The 24,615-nt window shown below is 42.2% G+C and overlaps 1 long non-coding RNA gene and 1 pseudogene across 1 annotated transcript; both read left to right on the forward strand.

Moving 5' to 3' along the window:
- Positions 1 to 1,458: 1,458 nt before the first annotated feature.
- Positions 1,459 to 24,615, forward strand: part of LOC125537271 (uncharacterized) — a 28,506-nt pseudogene continuing 5,349 nt past the window's right edge.
- On the forward strand, positions 2,170 to 3,091 carry LOC147985873 (uncharacterized). The gene is made up of 2 exons (XR_015615164.1): positions 2,170 to 2,461; positions 2,592 to 3,091. It is a non-coding gene; the product is annotated as an uncharacterized LOC147985873 (long non-coding RNA).

A 24,615-nucleotide genomic window follows, 5' to 3' on the forward strand; every position in this document is an offset into this window, starting at 1 on the left:
TTGCTTGATTATTGTTCGGCGACAAATTAAATCAACTAACATATGTTTGACAGTCACCTCTTGTAAGCCACCGCCCATGTAAGGTACTTCGTTCCTTCCGAAAACACAAATCACCTCTTCAACAACTGTCCGAAAGCCACGCGAATTTGGCAACAACTTACTCTTATGCTGCCTACTTGCTTCGGGAGGGGGAGGGGTGCTATGTCAAAAGCAACCTCAAAAACTACATTTAGCCAGAGGCGTGCCTCTCTCAATTACTTGGAAATTTTGAGACTCAAGAATGCTAAGGTGTTTCGAAGCCTACATCACCCTCCCTCTCGTATATTTATATTAGAGATATTTTGTGGACTCTGATCCGATGCTAGTTGTTTTGGGCCAAGCATGGTTGTGAAACAAAGCCGAGACGAAACTGAAAAAGGACATTCAGTCTGACCCTATTTTCAGATTTGACACTCTTGATCAATGACCCTGTTTCGTTATTGTTTGAGGAAAGATTAAACCAAGGCAAGTATGTTCGACAAGCACCTCTCCCCACCCGCCGCCCATACAAGGTACCCCGTTCCATCCAAAGACACATAAACTCTTCATCAATTATCCGAAACCCATGCGGATTTGGCAACAACCCACGCCTACTTGCTTCCAAGGCTTATGGGTTGTTGCTACGCCAAAAGCAAGCTCAAAAACTTCATTTAGTCCGAGGTGCCTCTCTCAATTATCTGAATTTGGGACTTAGGGAATGCTGCGGGATCACCCTCCCTCTCTTACCAGTAGAAGTAACATTTAGAGCGGCGAAATCATCGCTTTGTGGAATAGATGCATGCATATCGAAGGTGAATCATTCCATTAGGTTTTTTTGTCTCTTTAGAATTAGCATGTATGGTCTCATATGGGATAAAAATGTGGATTGTGATCATGCCGAGCTCATCTAGCGTTGTGGTGCTTCAAATATAGTCAATATTTGTTGCTCGGTTATTGTTGGAGGACAACTTAAATCAACGAAAATATGTTTGACAATCACCACTCGTAAGCCGCCGCCGGTGTAAGGTACTCTTTCCTTCCAAAAACACAAATCACCTCTTCATCAACTGTCCGAAAGCCATGCAGATTTGCAACAACTTACCCTTCTGCCGCCTCCTTGCTTTGGAAAGCAACCTTAAAAACTCCATTTAGCCAGAGGCGTGCCTCTCCCGATTCTTTGGAAATTTTGGGACTCGGGAAATGCTAAGGTGTTCCGCAGCCTAGATCACCCTCTCAGATTGGACACTCTTGATCAAGGGGCCATCAAATTTTGTTTGAATTGAGCACATGCGGCCCAATTTGACACCCCCTATCTGGTGTGCCATCTGTACTTGCTTCTGGAACCTTCCTTGCTAACTGCCATGATGTCGTCCCATCTACAAAAGGAGGAGGAGCAGCAGGGCCCCCGGATCTGAGTTCTCCCATGGCATAATCGAACTATCTGATCCACCCAACATTTTGCGTCGCCCACAGAACCTACCCCTCCTAGCTAAGCTACAACTTCGGCATCGGTCGGCGATGGCTAATCTGGCAGCAGCTGGCTACGTGTTCCAACCCACCAGCCATGAGCTCGTCGGCTACTACCTCATGCCCAGGGCGGGGCTCGGCGACTTCTTCCTCCCCAGCGTCATCACGGAGGGTGTGGACGTCTTGTCCTTGCGCCCATGCGCGCTCTCCTTCCGGGAAAACCACAGGAGGGATTACGGCAAGGTATGGGGCTTCTTCTTCGCGGCAAAGCCCGCCGGCGAGACGTGCCCGACGCTGGGTGCGGGTGGGTGCTGGGAGTAGTACGGCCAGGAGAAGGCGTACTACGGCAGCGAGGGCGGCCAAGAGGTAATGGCATTCCGGCGCAGGTTCGCGTACCGCTACACGTGGAGGGACGGGGAGGTAATCTCATAGGGGCCAATAGCTCCTGTGCGACGTTTTTCATGCGAATTGGAAGGAGTGCGATGTAGTTCGAACGAATGGTTGTGGTGCGACGTATTCGAAGCCAACGATAGCTCCAATGCGACATGGCTCTGTTTAACCATGAAATGAAAAACACGAGGGGTTAGCGATTTGAGTTATGACATGCGGGACCCACTAGTTACTCGCATGCGGGTGGTACCCACAACTTATCCATATAAGCATGCCCGTGCTCATCAGCGTGCCCCGACCCGAGCCAGCGACGAGCCCGAGCCAGGCCCCCCTCCATTGCTTGCCCTGCCTCTTTCCCACCTTCTTCTTCCTCTGCTCCGACAACGAAGCGCGCCGCCGGCGAGTGATGTCTAGCTCGACTTCGGCCTCCCGCCAATCATGGACGCAGTACGGTCCACTGCCGTTGACAAGATGCCCCGATTGCCCGCGCATGGAGCCTCTGAAGCGTTTGACTTGTGTGAGGGAAGAAAATGGCAACCATGGGCACGAGTTTGTGAAATTCTTGAGCAAGCCACAGCCGGGGCAGGTTAGATATGTGTTCTTGACCAATCGTATGGTCTAATTTCTCCCGATTTCTTTCTTTTTTCCTCGAATTAGGGCGGTGGATCTGGGTGGCGGATCTAGGATTCATGCGCCGCCAGCCCCCTGTTTTTCAGGTTCTGAAGAAATGTGGGCATTTTGAGTGGCTCGATGACTATGTTGAAAGGTTGAAATTGGAGGCATCAGCCCCAACCCAAGAGCTCAGTTTTGGGGGGCGGCTTGCCGTGGAACAAGCCCCCAATTTGGCGGACATAGCTGATCCGATGATGCACAATGCATAACTGAAGTGTGAATTGAACAAAATGGGCAAGCAACTAAAGCATATGATCGATTTGAAGCAGCAAGCAAATATGATGGATGGAGCATTTTATTGTTGTGTCATTGCTATGGGTTTATTTTACTTGATGTTCATCAATCGCTAGAATTTGTTAGAGTTTCAGTTAGTGTGTCAGCTAGTTTCAGGGGTTCCCTAATTTCAGTTATTGTGTCTATAGCTAGTAGTGCCCAGTAGTTTGATTTAGCCAGGGATCATTTGTTAGATGAATTTGAATTTGTGTGAAGCAAAACTTGCTTGAATTATTGTAATGATATTCTCAGGGGCCCTATTCAGTGTTCATGCTCCATTTCCTCTGTTTTTGTTCTTCAGTTAACAGAGTACACACCCAAATTCAGTTTCTAGTAAAAACAAAACTAGGCTCGTGTTGGGCTGTGAGAAAATAACCATGCCCAAATAGAGACCATCCCACCCGCGTAGGGGCACCAGCCCACCTCTAACTTCGGCAAATAAAATGTTACTTGTTTTTACTTTAGCCTTTTTCTTGCACTAAATTTTGTGATGGATCGTTTTTTGATGCACTAAAATTAAATGTTACTTGTTTTAATGCATGTCTACGGTTCCATGAACTAAATGAGTTGCATGCTTGCATGAAGTAAATTAGTTTGCCTTTCCTAGTTGCATGTCCATAGTGGGTTTGCATGGGGCTCCTAGTTGCATGTCCATGGTTTGGCCAATATTTTGAAGATGGTGTGTGTGGTGATTGGGGTGTAGCAACCCGGGCCCGTAGCAACCCATAGCAATACAAAAATAATAGCAAGAACAACCCATAGCAATCTACAAATAATAGCATGAAACACATAATATATATAGTAGCATAACGATTATATAGAAGCATAATGATTGCAACCCATAGTTCCACAATAGGCTTACAACTCCACGATAGCCTTACAACTTAAAATACTAATACAACTTAATAATAGTAGCATAACGATTACAACTTAAAAAAACTAATACGATAGATATATAGCAAGCTAGATAGATCGGGGGGCACCAAACGCGGGTTCTTCTTCGGGTTCTTCTTCTCTTCCTCCTCCGGGTGAACAACTGATGACCCATAAGTATAGGGGATCTATCGTAGTCCTTTCGATAAGTAAGAGTGTCAAACCCAACGAGGAGCAGAAGGAAATGATAAGCGGTTTTTAGCAAGGTATTCTCTGCAAGCACTCGAATAATAGGTAACAGATAGTTTTGTGATAAGATAATTGGTAACGAGCAACAAGTAACAAAAGTAAATAAAATGCAGCAAGGTGGCCCAATCCTTTTGTAGCAAAGGACAAGTCTGGACAAACTCTTATATGATGTAAAGCGCTCCTGAGGACACATGGGAATATCGTCAAGCTAGTTTTCATCACGTTCATATGATTCGCGTTCGGTACTTTGATAATTTGGTATGTGGGTGGACTGGTGCTTGGGTACTGTCCTTACTTGGACAAGCATCCCACTTATGATTAACCTCTATTGCAAAAATCCACCTAACCATAGCATGAAACATGCGGATCCAAATCAGCCCCTTACGAAGCAACGCATAAACTAGGGTTTAAGCTTTTGTCACTCTAGCAACCCATCATCTACTTATTACTTCCCAATGCCTTCCTCTAGGCCCAAATAATGGTGAAGTGTCATGTAGTCGACGTTCACATAACACCACTAGAGGAGAGACAACATACATCTCATCAAAATATCGAACGAATACCAAATTCACATGACTACTAATAGCAAGACTTCTCCCATGTCCTCAGGAACAAACGTAACTACTCACAAAGCATATTCATGTTCATAATCGGAGGGTTATTAATATGCATAAAGGATCTGAACATATGATCTTCCACCAAATAAACCAACTAGCATCAACTACAAGGAGTAATTAACACTACTAGCAACCCACAGGTACCAATCTCAGACTTGGAGACAAGAATTGGATACAAGAGATGAACTAGGGTTTGAGAGGAGATGGTGCTGGTGAAGATGTTGATGGACATTAACCCCCTCCCGATGAGAGGATCGTTGGTGATGACGATGGTGATGATTTCCCCCTCCCGGAGGGAAGTTTCCCCGGCAGAACGACTCCGCTAGAGCCCTAGATTGGTTCCGCCAAGGTTCCGCCTCGTGGCGACGGAGTCTCGTCCGGAAAGATGGCTTATGATTTTTTTCCTCATCTAAAGACTCCATATAGCAGAAGATGGGCATCGGAGGGCCACCAGGGGGCCCACGAGGTAGGGGCGTGCCCAGGGGGTAGGGTGCGCCCCCCACCCTCGTGGGCAGGGTGTGGCCCCCCTCTGGAACTTCTTGCGCTCATTATTTATTATATATTCTGAAAATGACTTTCGTGAAGTTTCAGGACTTTTGGAGCTGTGCAGAATAGGTCTCTAATATTTGCTCCTTTTCCAACCCAGAATCCCAGCTGCCAGCATTCTCCCTCTTTATGTAAACCTTGTAAAATAAGAGAGAATAGGCATAAGTATTGTGACATAATGTGCAATAACAGCCCATCATGCAATAAATATAGATATAAAAGCATGATGCAAAATGGACGTATCAACTCCCCCAAGCTTAGACCTCGTTTGTCCTCAAGCGAAAGCCGAAATCGAAAAATATGTCCACATGTTTAGAGATAGAGGTGTCGATAAAAATAAAATACGGACATGAGGGCATCATGATCATTCTTAGAACAGTAACTTATATAATTCTTGTCATATGATCTCTTATGCTAGGGTAACAATTCAATCACAATTTCAAGTATGAATCATAAACTTCATTGAAAACTAACAAACTATAATCTCAGTCATTGAAGCAATTGCAATTTATCATAACATAGGAAAGAGTCAATATATAATAGCTTTTCAGCAAGTCCACATACTCAACTATCATATAGTCTTTCACCATTGCTAACACTCACGCAATACTTATGGGTATGGAGTTTTAATCGGACACAGAGAAAGATAGGGGCTTATAGTTTTGCCTGCCAACGTTTTACCTCAAGGGTAATGTCAACAATAATAGTTCTTGAAAACTCACATCCAATTAGCCATATATACCAAGATCTTTCCAACATATTGTGCTTGCCAAAAGATAAAATGTAAAAGGAAAGGTGAAGATCACCATGACTCTTATGTAAGGTAGGAGATAAAAGTAAAAGATAGGCCCTTCGCAGAGGGAAGTAGAGGTTGTCATGCGCTTTTATGGTTGGATGCACAAAATCTTAATGCGAAAGAATGTCACTTTATATTGCCACTTGTGATATGGACCTTTATTATGCAGTCTGTCGCTTTTATTTTTTCCATATCACACGATCGTATGAAGCTTATTTTCTCCCACACTAATAAGTCATACATATTTAGAGAGCAATTTTTATTGCTTGCACCGATGACAACTTACTTGGAGGATCTTACTCAATCCATAGGTAGGTATGGTGGACTCTCATGGCAAAACTGGGTTTATGGATATTTGGAAGCACAAGTAGTATCTCTACTTGGTGCAAAGAATTGGCTAGCATGAGAGGGAAAGGCAAGCTCAACCATGTTGGATGATCCATGACAATATAATTTATCTCAGATGTAAGAAAAGATAACCCATTACGTTGTCTTCCTTGTCCAACGTCAACTCTCTAGCATGTCATATTTTAATGAGTGCTCACAATCATATGTCCAAGATAGTATATTTATATGTGAAGACCTCTCTTTCTTTATTACTTCCTATTAATTGCAACGATGACCAAAACTATGTTTGTCAACTCTCAACAACTTTTATTCATCATACTCTTTCTATGTGAGCTCATTACTCTCCATAAGATCCATATGATCTCTTTTATTTCCTTTTTATTCTTTCTCTTTTCTTTTATTACCTCAAGATCATGGCAAAATAATCAAGCCCTTGAATCAACACTAATCTTTATTATATATAGCTCACGGACTCGATTACACAGAAGGATCATAAAGCAAAACTCAAAACTAGATCATGCCATAAACTTTTATTCTACTAGATCAAGATACTACTAATAAGATCAAACTAAGAAAAACGATAAAGCTTATTTTCTCCACATTAATAAGTCATACATATTTAGAAGGCAATTTTAATTGCATGCACCGATGACAACTTACTTGAAGGATCGTACTCAATCCATAGGTAGGTATGGTGGACTCTCATGGCAAAACTGTGTTTAAGGGTATTTGGAAGCACAAGTAGTATTTCTACTTAGTGCAAAGAACTTGGCTAGCATGAGAGGGAAAGGCAAGCTCAACATGTTGGATGATCCATGACAATATAATTTATCTCACATGTAAGCAAACATAACCCATTACGTTGTCTTCCTTGTCCAACGTCAACTCTTTAGCATATCATACTTTAATGAGTGCTCACAATCATAAAATATGTCCAAGATAGTATATTTATATGTGAAGCTCTCTTTCTTTATTACTTACTATTACTTGGAATGATGACCAAAACTATGTTTGTCAACTCTCAACAACTTTTATTCATCATACTCTTTATATGTGAGCTCATTACTCTCCATAAGATCCATATGATCTCTTTATTTCTTTTATTCCTTGTCTTTTATTTTATTCCCTCAAGATCATAGCAAGATAATCAAGCCCTTGACTCAACACAAATCTTTATTATATATAGAACACGGACTCGACTACATAGGAAGATCATAAAGCAAAACTCACAACTAGATCACACTAAAACTTTATTCTACTAGATCAAGATATTATCAAAAGGATCGAACTAAGAAAACGGTAAAGATAGAAGTGATGGTGATACGATACCGGGGCACTCCCCCAAGCTTGGCAGTTGCCAAGGGGAGTGCCCATACCCATGTGATTATGTCTCCTTTGTTGGTGAAGAAGGTTGTGGTTTTGTTGATGACGTAGGCTTGTCGTCCTTCTTCCAAGGCATAGGCTCACCATCATAGAAGGATGATCGAGTCTCCTGAAACCTCAAATCTTCAGCCAAACTCATCCTCTTGAATCTATATTCATACTCACAGTTTTGATTTTGCAGGTCATAGATCTGGGCTTGGAGGTGCTTGATTTTCTCATGAAGCTTGAAGATGGCCTCCCCAATGTCCTTGACGTCTAGCTTGTGGTTATTGGTGAACTCCGTGATCATAATGTGATTGGAATCGAGTCCACGCTCCACCATCTCCTGACACATGAAAACTTCTTGCTCCAATGCCTCGAGCCTTGCCTCCGTGCTTCCGGTCTTCCTTGGTCCCTCAACATCGCGGATGTGCAACAACCCCTCACGCATCTCAATGGTTTGAGGGTGTTGCAGCACTTCCGCGAGGTAGGGGTTGATGACCTTCTCGAAGAACTGGTCCTTGGGGGCACTTGAAGACGACATGACGACCTAGATCTGTCAAAAAAATAGCTCGAAACAAAGACAGGAGATTTTGTGTGATATTGTGGTAAAAACCTTCGGGAGGTTATATAATGAATTCTTACCGACCAAAATACGTGTCGTGTAAGCAAACGGAGTCTGGAGAGCACACGAGGTGCCCACGAGGTAGGGGGCGCGCCCAGGGGGAGGGCATGCCCTCCACCCTCATGGAGCCCTAGTGTCCTTCCCGAACTGCTTCTTATTTTTCTATTTTTCTAAATATTCCAAAACAGAAGAAAATTGCCATTAGAACTGTTTTGGAGTCGGTTTACTTGCCGTACCACATACCTATTCCTTTTTGGAGTCTGAAACGTTCCGGAAAGTGTCCCTTATGTATTCCTCCGGGGTTACGGTTTCAATAACATTGGTTTCAACATTTATAGGATTACCTGAGATATAATGTTTAATTCTTTGACCGTTCACCACCTTCGGATTTGTGCCTTCGAAGTTGTTGATTTTTATGGCACCGGAACGATAGACCTTCTCGATAACGTAAGGACCCTCCCATTTAGAGAGGAGTTTTCCTGCAAAAAAACTTAAATGAGAGTTGTATAGCAGTACATAATCACCTACATTAAACTCACGCTTTTGTATTCTTTTGTCATGCCATCTTTTAACTTTTTCTTTAAACAATTTGGCATTCTCATAGGCTTGGGTTCTCCATTCATCAAGTGAGCTACTATCAAATAACCTTTTCTCACCGGCAAGTTTGAAATCATAATTGAGCTCTTTAATATCCCAATAAGCCTTATGCTCTAGTTTGAGAGGTAAGTGACATGCTTTTCCATAAACCATTTTATATGGAGACATGCCCATAGGATTTTTATATGCAGTTCTATAGGCCCATAATGCATCATCCGGTTTCTTGGACCAATTCTTTCTAGATCTATTAACAGTCTTTTGCAAAATTAATTTGAGCTCTCTGTTGCTCAATTCTACTTGACCACTAGACTGGGGGTGATAAGGAGATGCAATTCTATGATTAACATCATACTTAGCAAGCACTTTACGGAAAGCACCATGAATAAAATGTGAACCACCATCAGTCATTAAATATCTAGGGACTCCAAACCTCGGAAAAATAACTTCTTTAAGCATCTTAATAGCGGTGTTATGATCAGCACTACTAGTTGGAATAGCTTCTACCCACTTAGTAACATAATCAACGGCAACTAAAATATGTGTATATCCATTAGAGGCTGGAAAAGGTCCCATATAATCAAAGCCCCAAACATCAAAGGGTTCAATAATAAGTGAATAATTCATAGGCATTTCTTAACGTCTACTAATATTACCAATTCTTTGACATTCATCACAAGATAAAACAAACTTACGGGCATCCTTAAAGAGAGTAGGCTAATAAAAACCGGATTGCAATACCTTATGTGCAGTTCTATCTCCAGCGTGGTGTCCTCCATAAGCTTCAGAGTGACACTTGCGTAGGATCTGTTCCTGTTCATGCTCAGGTACACAACGTCTAATAACACCATCTACTCCTTCTTTATAAAGATGTGGGTCATCCCAAAAGTAATGCCTCAAATCATAGAAAAACTTTTTCTTTTGCTGGTATGTGAAACTAGGTGGTATAAATTTAGCAACAATATAATTAGCATAATCAGCATACCATGGAGCAGTGTGAGAAGTATTTATGACATTTAATTGTTCATCAGGAAAGCTATCATCAATAGGTAGTGGGTCATCAAGAACATTTTCTAACCTAGACAAGTTGTCTGCAACGGGGTTCTCAGCTCCCTTTCTATCAATAATATGCAAATCAAATTCTTGTAGCAAGAGAATCCATCTAATAAGTCTAGGTTTAGCATCTTTCTTTTCCATAAGGTATTTCATAGCAGCATGATCCGTGTGAATAGTTACTTTAGAATCAACAATATATGGTCTAAACTTATCACAAGCAAATACAACTTCTAGGAATTCCTTTTCAATAGTAGCATAATTTCTCTGAGCATTGTCTAGAGTTTTACTAGCATATTGAATAACATTTAATTTCTTATCAACTCTTTGTCCTAGAACAGCACCTACAGCATAATCACTGGCATGACACATAATTTCAAAGGGTAAATTGCAATCAGGTGGTTGAACAATAGGTGCAGAGATCAATGCTTTCTTAAGTATTTCAAATGCTTCTACACAATCATCATAAAAAACAAATGGTATATCTTTTTGTAATAAATTAGTCAGAGGCCGAGAAATTTTTTAGAAGTCCTTAATGAACCTCCTATAAAAACCGGCATGGACAAGGAAACTTCTTATACCTTTGATGTCCTTGGGACATGGCATCTTTTCAATAGCATCAACCTTGGCTTTATCAACCTCAATACCTCTTTCAGAAATTTTATGCCCCAAGACAATACCTTCATTAACCATAAAGTGGCACTTTTCCCAAATCAAGACAAGATTAGTTTATTCACATCTCTGCAAAACTCGGTCAAGGTTGCTTAAGCAATCATCAAAAGAGGATCCATAGACGAAAAAATCGTCCATGAAAACCTCACAAATCTTTTCACAAAAGTCAGACAATATAGCCATCATGCATCTTTGAAAGGTAGCAGGTGCATTACATAAACCAAAAGGCATACATCTATAATCAAAAGTACCAAAAGGGCAAGTCAAGTAGTCTTTGATTGATCATTGGCTGATACAGGTATTTGAGAGAAACCAGAATAACCATCTAGAAAGCAAAAATGTGTATGTTTGGATAATCTTTCTAGCATTTGATCGATAAAAGGTAAGGGGTAATGATCTTTTTTAGTAGCTTTATTTAATTTGAGGAAATCAATTACCATCCTATAACCTGTAATAATTCTTTGCGGGATCAACTCATCTTTATCATTAGGAACGACAGTAATACCTCCCTTCTTAGGGACACAATGGAAAGGACTTACCCACTGACTATCAGCAACGGGATAAATTATACCTGCCTCAAGAAGCTTTAGTATTTCCTTTCTTACCACTTCCTTCATCTTAGGATTCAGCTGTCGTTGATGATCACGAACTGGTTTGGCATCTTCCTCCAAATATATTTTGTGTTGACTGATACGTCTCCAACGTATCTATAATTTTTGATTGCTCCATGCTATATTATCTACTATTTTGGACTATATTGGGCTTTATTTTCCACTTTTATATTATTTTTGGGACTAACCTATTAACCGGAGGCCCAGACCAGAATTGCTGTTTTTGCCTATTTCAGTGTTTCGAAGAAACGGAATATCAAACGGAGTCCAAACGGAATAAAATCTTCGGGAACGTGATTTTCTCACTGAATGTGATCCAGGAGACTTGGACCCTGCTCCAAGGAACAAAAGAGGCGGTCACGAGGGTGGGGGCGCGCCCCCCTAGGGCACGCCCCCCTGCCTCGTGGGCCCCATATCACCTAAACCAATAGTAACAACAACCTTTTTGCAATCTATCTTAGCATTAACTGTGTTCAAGAAGGGTCTACCAAAAATAATGGGACAAAAGCTATCTTGTGGGGAGCCAAGAACAAGAAAATCAGCAGGATATTTAGTTTTCCCACACAAGACTTCAACATCTCTAACAATTCCCATTGGTGAAATAGTATCTATATTGGCAAGTTTAATTGTGACATCAATATCTTCTAACTCAGCAGGTGCAATATCATGCATAATTTCTCTATATAAATCAATAGGTATTGCACTAGAACTAGCACCCATATCACACAAGCCATGATAACGATGATCTCCTATTTTAACAGAAATAAAAGGCATGCCTACCACAGGTCTAGGTTTATCTTTAGCACAAGGTTTAGCAATTCTAGCAGTTTCATCACAAAAATAAATAGCATGCCCATCAATATTATCACACAAGAGATCTTTAACAATAGCAATATTAGGTTCAACTTTAACTTGCTCGGGAGGTGTATAAGTTCTAATATTGCTTTTATGAACCACAGTTGAAGCTTTAGCATGATCTTTTATCCTAACAGGAAAAGGTGGTTTCTCAACATGAGCAGTAGGAACAATAGGATCATTATAGGTGACAGTCTTTTCTTCAACTTTAATAGGTGCACCTACTTTTACTTCTATGGGAGGATGATATTTAAACCACTTCTCCCTAGGGAGATCAACATGAGTAGCAAAAGATTCACAGAAAGAAGCTACTATCTTAGAGTCAAGTCCATATTTAGTGCTAAATTTACGGAAAACATCGATATCCATAAAAGATTTAACACGATCAAACTTAGGTGTCATACCTGACTCCTTACCTTTGTTGAGGTCCCAATCTTTAGAGTTGCGTTTAATTCTTTCCAATAAATCCCATTTGAATTCAATAGTCTTCATCATAAAAGAACCAGCACAAGAAGTATCGAGCATGGTGAGATTGCTATCAGAAAGCCGAGCATATAAGTTTTGAATAATTATTTCTCTTGAGAGCTCATGATTGGGGCATGAATATAACATTTATTTAAGCCTCCCCAAGCTTGAGCGATGCTTTCTCCTTCGTGAGGCCAGAAATTATATATATAATTGCGATCACGATGAACAAGATTCATAGGATAAAACTTCTGATGATATTCCAATTTCAATCGTTTGTAGTTCCATGACCCCGTATCATCACATAGCCTATACCATGTCAATGCATCTCCCTTCAAAGATAAAGGGAAGACCTTCTTCTTAATAACATCTCCGGGCACACCTGCAAGCTTAAATAATCCACAAACTTCATCCACATATATTAGGTGCTCATCAGGATGCATTGTTCCGTCTCCTGCAAAAGGATTAGCTAGCAGTTTTTCTAACATACCCGAAGGAATTTCAAAGCAGGAATTTTCATATTCAGTAGGTTCAGTAGGTTGAGGAGAAACTCTTTGCTCTATCGGTCGAGGTGAAGATACCCCGAACAAGCCCTTCAGAGGATTACTTTCCATAGTAACAAGTGACAGTAAATTTCAGCACACTATATAAATTTTTCCTTACCAAATTCCACCTACCAAAGGTGCTTCTCTCCCTAGCAACGTCGCCAGAAAAGAGTCTTGATGACCAGCAAGTATAGGGGATCCATCATAGTCCTTTAGATAAGTAAGAGTGTCAAACCCAACGAGGAGCAGAAGGAAATGATAAGCGGTTTTCAGCAAGGTATTCTCTGCAAGCACTCGAATAATAGGTAACAGATAGTTTTGTGATAAGATAATTGGTAACGAGCAACAAGTAACAAAAGTAAATAAAATGCAGCAAGGTGGCCCAATCCTTTTTGTATTAAAGGACAAGCCTGGACAAACTCTTATATGGTGTAAAGCTCTCCCGAGGACACATGGGAATATCGTCAAGCTAGTTTTCATCACGTTCATATGATTCGCGTTCGGTACTTTGATAATTTGGTATGTGGGTGGACCGGTGCTTGGGTACTGTCCTTACTTGGACAAGCATCCCACTTGTGATTAACCTCTATTGCAAGCATCCGCAACTACAACAAAAGTATTAAGGTAAACCTAACCATAGCATGAAACATGTGGATCCAAATCAGCCCCTTACGAAGCAACGCATAAACTAGGGTTTAAGCTTCTGTCACTCTAGCAACCCATCATCTACTTATTACTTCCCAATGCCTCCCTCTAGGCCCAAACAATGGTGAAGTGTCATGTAGTCGACGTTGACATGACACCACTAGAGGGATGACAACATACATCTTATCAAAATATCAAATGAATACCAAATTCACATGACAACTAATAGCAAGACTTCTCTCATGTCCTCAGGAACAAACGTAACTACTCACAAAGCATATTCATGTTATAATCAGAGGGGTATTAATATGCATAAAGGATCTGAACATATGATCTTCCACCAAATAAACCAACTAGCATCAACTACAAGGAGTAATTAACACTACTAGCAACCCATAGGTACCAATCTCAGACTTGGAGACAAGAATTGGATACAAGAGATGAACTAGGGTTTGAGAGGAGATAGTGTTGGTGAAGATGTTGATGGAGATTGACCCCCTCCTGATGAGAGGATTGTTGGTGATGACGATGGCGATGATTTCCCCCTCTCGAAGGGAAGTTTCCCCGGCAGAACAGCTCCACTAGAGCCCTAGATTGGTTCCGCCAAGGTTCCGCCTCGTGGCGGCGGAGTCTCGTCCGAAAAGATGGCTTATGATTTTTTCCTCATCGGAAGACTCCATATAGCAGAAGATGGGCATCGGAGGGCCACCAGGGGGCCCACGAGGTAGGGCGCGCCCCCCACCCTCGTGGGCAGGATGTGGCCCCCCTCTGGAACTTCTTGCGCTCATTATTTATTATATATTCTGAAAATGACTTCCGTGAAGTTTCAGGACTTTTGGAGATGTGCAGAATAGGTCTCTAATATTTGCTCCTTTTCCAGCCCAGAATCCCAGCTGCCGACATTCTCCCTTTTTATGTAAACCTTGTAAAATAAGAGAGGATAGGCATAAGTATTGTGACATAATGTGCAATAACAGCCCATAATGTAATAAATATCGATATAAAAGCATGATGCAAAATGGACGTATCAACAATGCCACCTCACTCCTTCGGGCGCCGCCCTTCACTCCTCCCCGTTGTTGATGGGGTACGGGAGCGTGTGCATAATGCCGTTGTTGGGGAAGATGTTGTTGAAGTCGGTGAAGATATTATAGGTGGTGAAAGCTATGAACTGACAACCAACCCAATACGCTCACCCGAGGAGGTGGAAAGCATCGAAAGGGTTAGTGAACGTGGTGAGGAGCCCAACCACAACACTGTTGTGGTTGACCTCCTCAAGATGGTACATCCGAAGAGAGCCGCGGGGAGGTGGCGGAAGCCAGTCGCAAGGAAGAACTCCGTTAACTCCCTTGCACCCCTCCACCTCGAGATCACCCACACCCTAACGGTTCTTTCTACATACACTTCGCCCGGGTAGAGCCTTTCCGGCACGGTTGGGGGGGGGAAGCGATAGGTGGGGCGTTGTACTGCATGGTGGCTCGAGGGCTCTATCGGGTTTGATGGAGAAGAAGGAAGAAGGAGGGCAGAGGAGGCAGAGGATGGGGTATGGATGAGGAGGGAGAGGAAGACGATAGTGCCCAGCTTAAATAGCCCAAGTGCGACGTGGTTTCACCCCGTAGAATTAATGGGCGGGCGGCGTTTGGTGGCGCCCCATCAAAGTGTGTACACGAGCGTGGGAAACGGGCTGCGACGCTTCTGTGCCACCGATCACGGGTCAAGGGGACGGGCTCACGCACGCGTCTGTGCCGTCGTGGGTCAAGGGGACACGCCTGTCCCGGGTTCTCTGTGTGTGCCGCCCGTGCATGCATGCATGGCAATGTAGGGGCCCGCAATGTAGCCTGCTTGCTAGGGCCTGGCTAGAGGGCAACGTTCGGTCGAGGGGAGACGTGACAATAATGGACGCCTTAATTTGCCCATCGTTCAAAGAGGAGCACGCCATGCACCATTGGCTTTTTGGTTGTCTTCATCGGGGTCTGGCTGCTGCATTGTGGCCGGTTGCATGCTTTGATGCGACGCTACATCGACGCTAATGGTAGGCATGCGACAGCTTACTGCGTCGAGAGGGGTGGCGGAGCAGGGCTACATCGAGGGCATGCATGTAACGCACGGGCACAGTTCTGCAGGTGGGCATGCATGCTGCAACGGGCGCTGGCGCTGCGGGTAGGCACGGGCACACATGCAACGATGGAAAAGGCACTGTGTAGGCTTAGTCCATGCACCATGTCAACTCATGTCGTTGGATTCAAATGAACGGTTCTGATGCCCCAACAAGAGAGGCTGATCCAAACCCCACTGATTCAACGAATCAGTGCGTCTCATGCGGATCGAAGGACACTATAGCTAACCCTAGCGCCTCATCTCTGAAGGAAATATGCCCTAGAGGCAATAATAATGTTATTTATATTTCCTTATATCATGATAAGTGTTTATTATTCATGCTAGAATTGTATTAATCGAAAACTTAGTACATGTGTGAATACATAGACAAACAGAATGTCACTAGTATGCCTTAGCATGATTCTGGCAAGGGAGTGCAATAGTGATCTAGGAGTAGATCACTGGACAGCGGTCAAAATTATCCTTAGAGGACTAAGGAAATATTTCTCGGTTATGGAGGTGATAAAAGAGTTCGTCGTAAAGAGTTACGTCGATGCAAGCTTTTTACATCGATCTAGATGACTCTAAGTCTCAATCTGGATACATGTTGAAGGTGGGAGCAATTAGCTAGAGTAGCTCTGTGCAGAGCATTGTAGACATAGAAATTTGTGAAATACATACAGATCTGAATGTTGTAGACCCGTAGACTAAACTTCTCTCACAAGCAAAACATGATCACTCTTTGGGTGTTAATCACATAGCGATGTGAACTAGATTATTGACTCTAGTAAACCCTTTGGGTATTAGTCACATGGAGATGTGAACTAATCACATAAAGATGTGAACAAGATTATTGACTCTAGTGCAAGTGGGAGACTGAAGGAAATATGCCCTAGAGGCAATAATAATGTTATTTATATTTCCTTATATCATGATAAATGTTTATTATTCATGCTAGAATTGTATTAATCGGAAACTTAGTACATGTGTGAATACATAGACAAACAGAATGTCACTAGTATGCCTCTACTTGACCAGCTCGTTGAATCAATGATGGTTATGTTTCCTAACCATAGACATGAGTTGTCATTTGATTAACGGGATCACATCATTAGAGAATAATGTGATTGACTTGACCCATCCGTTAGCTTAGCACGTTGATCGTTTAGTTTGTTGCTATTGCTTTCTTCATGACTTATACATGTTCCTATGACTATGAGATTATGCAACTCCCGAGTGCCGGAGGAACACTTTGTGTTCTACCAAATGCCACAACGTAACTGGGTGATTATAAAGGTGCTCTAAAGGTGTCTCCGATGGTGCTTGTTGAGTTGGCATAGACTGAGATTAGGATTTGTCACTCCGATTGTCGGAGAGGTATCTCTGGGCTCTCTCGGTAATGCACATCACTACAAGCCTTGCAAGCAATGTTACTAATGAGTTAGTTACAGGATGATGCATTGCGGAACGAGTAAAGTGACTTGCCGGTAACGAGATTGAATTAGGTATTGAGATACCAACAATCTGATCTCGGGCAAGTAACATACCGATGACAAAGGGAACAACGTATGTTGTTATGCGGTTTGACCGATAAAGATCTTCGTAGAATATGGAGGAGCCAATATGAACATCTAGGTTCCGCTATTGGTTATTGACCGGAGACGTGTCTCGGTCATGTCTACATAGTTCTCGAACCCGTAGGGTCCGCACGCTTAACGTTCGGTGACGATCGGTATTATGAGTTTAAGTGATTTGATGTACCGAAGGTAGTTCAGAGTCCCGGGTGAGATCAGGAACATGCGAGGAGTCTCGAAATGGTCGAAATGTAAAGATCAATATATTGGACGACTATATTCGGACATCGGAAAGGTTTCGAGTGATCCGGGTATTTTTCGGAGTACTGGGGAGTTACAGGAATAGGGGGAAGAAGTATTGGGCCTCATGGGCCAAGTGGTGGAAGAGAGGAGGCAGGGCGCGTGGCCCCCCTAGCACAAACCGAATTGGACTAGGGGCCGGCCCCCCTTTCCTCCTTTCCTTCCTCTCCTTCGTTCTCCCCTTCACCCTTCCTTTCCTCCTCCTAGTAGGAGTAGGAAAGGGGAGTCCTACTCCTACTAGGAGGAGGACTCCTCCTCCTGGCGCGCCCTACAGTCCTACTCCTCCTCCCCCTTACAAGTTGATCTGTTGATCTCTCCCAGCCGTGTGCGGTGCCCCCCTCCACTATAATCCACCTCGATCATATCGTAGCGGTGCTTAGGCGAAGCCCTGCGTCGGTAGCATCATCATCACCGTCATCACACCGTCGTGCTGATGAAACTCTCCCGTGAAGCTCTACTGATCGGAGTTTGTGGGACGTCATCGAGCTGAACGTGTGCTAAACTCGAAGGTGTCGTGCGTTCGGTACTTGGATCAGTCGGGTCATGAAGACATACAACTACATCAACCGCGTTGTGCTAACGCTTCCGCTTTCGGTCTACGAGGGTACGTGGACACACTCTCCACTCTCGTTGCTATGCATCACCATGATCCTATGTGTGCGTAGGAATTTTTTTGAAATTACTACGTTCCCCAACAGTGGCATCCGAGCCAGGTTTATGTGTAGATGTTATATGCACGAGTAGAACACAAGTGAGTTGTGGGCGATACAAGTCATACTGCTTACCAGCATGTCATACTTTGGTTCGGCGGTATTGTTGCGTGAAGCAGCCCGGACCAACATTACGTGTACGCTTACGCGAGACTGGTTCTACCGACGTGCTTTGCACACAAGTGGCTGGCCGGTGTCAGTTTCTCCAACTTTAGTTGAACCGAGTGTGACTACGCCCGGTCCTTGTTGAATGTTAAAACAACACTAACTTGATGAACTATCATTGTGGTTTTGATGCGTAGGTAAGAACGGTTCTTGCTCAGCCCGTGGCAGCCACGTAAAACTTGCAACAACAAAGTAGAGGACGTCTAACTTGTTTTTGCAGGGCATGTTGTGATGTGATATGGTCAAGACGTGATGAGATATAAATTGTTGTACGAGATGATCATGTTTTGTTAAAGTTATCGGCAACTGGGAGAAGCCTTATGGTTGTCTCTTTATTGCATAAGATGCAAGTGCCATGTAATTGCTTTACTTTATCGCTATGCGATAGCAATAGTTGCAAAAGCAATAGTTGACGAGACGACCATGTGACGACACATTGATAGAGATCAAGATGATGGAGATCATGGTGTCATGCCGGTGGCGATAGAGATCATGACGGTACTTTGGAGATGGAGATCAAAGGCGCAAGATGATGATGGCCATATCATGTCACATATTTTGATTGCATGTGATGTTTATCCTTTATGCATCTTATTTTGCTTAGATTGATGGTAGCATTATCAGATGATCTATCACTAAATTTCAAGGTACAAGTGTTCTCCCTGAGTATGCACCGTTGCGAAAGTTCATCGTGCCGAGACACCACGTGAGGATCGGGTGTGATAAGCTCTACGTTCACATACAACGGGTGCAAGCCAGTTTTGCACATGCAGAATACTCAGGTTAAACTTGACAAGCCTAGAATATGCAGATATGGCCTCGGAACACTAGAGACTGAAAGGTCGAGCGTGAATCATATAGTAGATATGATCAACATAGTGATGTTCACCATTGAAAACTACTCCATCTCACGTGATGATCGGACATGGTTTAGTTGATTTGGATCACGTGATCATTTAGATGACTAGAGGGATGTCTATCTAAGTGGGAGTACTTAAGTAATATGATTAATTGAACTTTAATTTATCATGAACTTAGTCTTGATGGTATTTGGATAACTATGTTGTAGATCAATAGCTCGCAATGTACCTCCCCGTTTATTTTGATATGTTCCTAGGGAAAAACCAAGTTGAAAGATGTTAGTAGCAATGATGCGGATTGGATCCGTGATCTGAGGATTATCCTCATTGTTGCATAGAAGAATTATGTCCTTGATGCACCGCTAGGTGACAGACCGATTGCAGGAGCAGATGCAGATGTTATGAACGTTTGGCGAGCTCGATATGATGACTACTTGATAGTTTAGTGCACCATGCTTTACGACTTAGAATCGGGGCTTCAAAGACGTTTTGAACGCCACGGAGCATATGAGATGTTCCAAGAGTTGAGATTAGTATTTCAGACTCATGCCCATGTCGAAAGGTATGAGACCGTTGACAAGCATTTTGCCTACAAGATGGAGGAGAATAGCTCGGCTAGTGAGCATGTGCTCAGAATGTATGAGTACTACAATCACTTGAATCAAGTGGGAGTTAATCTTCCAGATAAGATAGTGATTGACAGAGTTCTCTAGTCACTATCACCAAGTTACTAGAACTTCGTGATGAACTATACTATGCAAGGGATAACGGAAACAATTCCCAAGCTCTTCGTGATGCTGAAATCAACGAAGGTACAAAAGCATCAAGTGTTGATGGTTGATAGGACCAGTAGTTTCAAGAAAAGGGCAAAGGGAAGAAGGGGAACTTCAAGAAGAACGGCAAGCAAGTTGCTGCTCAAGTGAAGAAGCCCAAGTCTAGACCTAAGCCTGAGACTAAGTGATTCTACTGCAGAGCGACTAGTCACTGGAAGCAGGACTACCATAAGTATTTGGCGGATAAGAAGGATGCAAAAGTGAACAAAGGTATATTTGATATACATGTTATTGATGTGTACTTTACTAGTGTTTATAGCAACACCTCAGTATTTGATACTAGTTCAGTTGCTGAGATTAGTAACTCGAAACGGGAGTTGCAGAATGAACAGAGACTAGTTAAGGGTGAAGTGATGATGTGTGTTGGAAGTGGTTCCAAGATTGATATGATCATCATTGCACACTCCCTATACTTTCAGGATTAGTGTTGAACCTAAATAAATGTTATTTGGTGTTTGTGTTAAGCATGAATATGATTTGATCATGTTTATTGCAATACGGTTATTCATTTAAAGTCAGAGAATAATTGTTGTTCTGTTTACATGAATAAAACCTTCAATGGTCATACACCCAAGGTGAATGGTTTATTGAATCTCGATCGTAGTGATACACATATTCATAATATTGAAGCCAAAAGATGCAAAGTTAATAATGATAGTGCAACTTATTTGTGGCACTGCCGTTTAGGTCATATTGGTGTAAAGCGCATGAAGGAAATCCATGCTGATGGGATTTTGGAATCACTTGATTATGAATCAGTTGATACTTGCGAACCATGCCTCATGGGCAAGATGACTAAGACTCTGTTCTCCGGAACAATGGAGCGAGCAATAGACTTGTTGGAAATAATACATACTGATGTATGCAGTCCGATGAGTGTTGAGGCTCGCAGCAGGTATCTTTATTTTCTGAACTTCACAGATGATTTGAGTAAGATATGGGTATATCTTCTTGATGAAACATAAATCTGAAACATTTGAAAAGTTCAGATAATTTCAGAGTGAAGTGGAAAATCATCGTAACAAGAAAATAAAGTTTCTATGATCTGATCGTGGAGGAGAATATTTGAGTTACGAGTTTGATCTTCATTTGAAACAATGCGGAATAGTTTCGCGACTCACGCCACCTGGAACACCACAGTGTAATAGTGTGTCCGAACATTGTAACTGTACTTTATTAGATATGGTGCAATCTATGATGTCTCTTGCCGATTTACCACTATCGTTTTGGGGTTATGCATTAGAGACAGCTGCATTCACGTTAAATAGGGCACCATCTAAATCCGTTGAGACGACGCCATATGAACTGTGGTTTGGCAAGAAACCAAAGTTGTCGTTTCTTAAAATTTGGGGTTGCGATGCTTATGTGAAAAAGTTTCATCCTGATAAGATCAAACCCAAATTGGAGAAATGTGTCTTCATAGGATACCCAAAGGAGACAGTTGGGTACACCTTCTATCACAGATCCGAAGGCAAGACATTCGTTGCTAAGAATGGATCCTTTCTAGAGAAGGAGTTCCTCTTGAAAGAAGTGAGTGGGAGGAAAGTAGAACTTGATGAGGTAACTGTACCTGCTCCCTTATGGGAAAGTAGTTCGTCACAGAAATCTGTTCCTGTGACTCCTACACCAATTAGTGAGGAAGCTGATGATGATGATCATGTAACTTTAGATCAAGTTACTACCGAACCTCGTAGGTCAACCAGGGTGAGATCCGCTCCAGAGTGGTATGGTAATCCTATTCTGGATGTCATGTTACTTGACCATGACAAACCTACGAACTATGACGAAGTGCTGATGAGCCCAGATTCCGCGAAATGGCTTGAGGCCATGAAATCTGAGATGGGATCCATGTATGAGAATAAAGTATGGACTTTGACTGACTTGTCCGATGATCGGTGAGTCATTAAGAATAAATGGATCTTCAAGAGGAAGACGGACGTTGATAGTAGTGTTACTATCTACAAAGCTCGAATTGTCGCAAATTGTTTTCGACAAGTTAAAGGTATTGACTATGATGAAATTTTCTCAGTCGTATCGATGCTTAAAAGTCTGTCCGAATCATGTTAGCAGTTGCCGCATTTTATGAAATCTGGCAAATGGATGTCAAAATTGTATTCCTTCATTGATTTCTTAAAACAAGAGTTGTATATGATGCAACCATAAAGTTTTGTCGATCCTAAAGGTGCTAACAAAGTGAGCAAGCTCCAGCTATCCATCTATGGACTGGTGCAAGCATCTCGGAGTTGGAATATATATATGCTTTGATAAAGTGATGAAAGCATATGGTTTTATACAGACTTGCGGTGAAGCCTGTATTTACAAGAAAGTGAGTGGGAGCACTACAGCATTTCTGATAAGTATATGTGGATGACATATTGTTGATCGAAAATAATGTACAATTTTCTGGAAAGCATAAAGGAGTGTTTGAAAAGAGTTTTTCAAAGAAAGACCTCGATGAAGCTGCTTACACATTAAGCATCAAAATCTATAGAGATAGATCAAGATGATTGATAAGTTTTTTCAATGAGTACATACCTTGACAAGATTTTGAAGTAGTTCAAAATGGAACAGTCAAAGAAGGAGTTCTTGCCTGTGTTGCAAGGTGTGAAGTTGAGTAAAGACTCAAAACCCGACCACAGCAGAAAATAGAAAGAGAATGAAAAGTCATACCCTATGCCTCATTCATAGGTTCTATAAAGTATGCTATGTTGTTTACCAGTTTTATTGTATACCTTAGCATGATTCTGGAAAGGGAGTGCAATAGTGATCTAGGAGTAGATCACTGGACAGCGGTCAAAATTATCCTTAGAGGACTAAGGAAATATTTCTCGGTTATGGAGGTGATAAAAGAGTTCGTTGTAAAGAGTTACGTCGATGCAAGCTTTTTACATCGATCTAGATGACTCTAAGTCTCAATCTGGATACATGTTGAAAGTGGGAGGAATTATCTAGAGTAGCTCTGTGCAGAGTATTGTAGACATAGAAATTTGCGAAATACATAAGGATCTGAATGTTGCAGACCCATAGACTAAACTTCTCTCACAAGAAAAACATGACCACTCTTTGTGTGTTAATCACATAGCAATGTGAACTAGATTATTGACTCTAGTAAACCCTTTGGGTATTAGTAACATGGAGATGTGAACTAATCACATAAAGATGTGAACTAGATTATTGACTCTAGTGCAAGTGGGAGACTGAAGGAAATATGCCCTAGAGGAAATAATAATGTTATTTATATTTCCTTATATCATGATAAATGTTTATTATTCATGCTAGAATTGTATTAATCGGAAACTTAGTACATGTGTGAATACATAGACAAACAGAATGTCACTACTATGCCTCTACTTGACTAGCTCGTTGAATCAATGATGGTTATGTTTCCTAACCATAGACATGAGTTGTCATTTGATTAATGGGATCGCATCATTAGAGAATGATGGGATTGACTTGACCCATCCGTTAGCTTATCACGTTGATCGTTTAGTTTGTTGCTATTGCTTTCTTCATGACTTATACATGTTCCTATGACTATGAGATTATGCAACTCCCGAGTGCCGGAGGAACACTTTGTGTTCTACCAAACATCACAACGTAACTGGGTGATTATAAAGGTGCTCTAAAGGTGTCTCTGATGGTGCTTGTTGAGTTGGCATAGATCAAGATTAGGATTTGTCACTCCGATTGTCGGAGAGGTATCTCTGGGCCCTCTCGGTAATGCACATCACTACAAGCCTTGCAAGCAATGTGACTAATGAGTTAGTTACGGGATGATGCATTGCGGAACGAGTAAAGAGACTTGCTGGTAACGAGATTGAACTAGGTATTGAGATACCGACGATCGAATCTCGGGCAAGTAACATACCGATGACAAAGGGAACAACATATATTATTATGCGGTTTGACCGATAAATATCTTCGTAGAATATGTAGGGGCAAATATGAACATCCAAGTTCCGCTATTGGTTATTGACAGGAGACGTGTCTCGTTCATGTTTACATTGTTCTCGAACCCGTAGGGTCCGCATGCTTAATGTTCGGTGACGATCGGTATTATGAGTTTTAGTGATTTGATGTACCGAAGGTAGTTCGGAGTCCCAGATGAGATCAGGGACATGACGAGGACTCTCTAAATGGTCGAAATGTAAATATCGATACATTGGACGACTATATTTGGACATCAGAAAGGTTCCGAGTGATTCGGGTATTTTTCGGAGTACCGGGGAGTTACGGGAATACGAGGAAGAAGTACTGGGCCTCATGGGCCAAGTGTTGGAAGATAGGAGGCAGGGCGCGCGGCCCCCCTAGCCCAAACCGAATTGGACTAGGGGGCCGGCCCCCCTTTCGTCCTTTCCTCCCTCTCCTTCCTTCTCCCCTTCCCCCTTCCTTTCCTCCTC

Source organism: Triticum urartu, chromosome 2A (assembly GCF_056163025.1).
Source record: "Triticum urartu cultivar PI428250 chromosome 2A, HENAU_Tu73, whole genome shotgun sequence".
Taxonomy (NCBI): domain Eukaryota; kingdom Viridiplantae; phylum Streptophyta; class Magnoliopsida; order Poales; family Poaceae; genus Triticum; species Triticum urartu.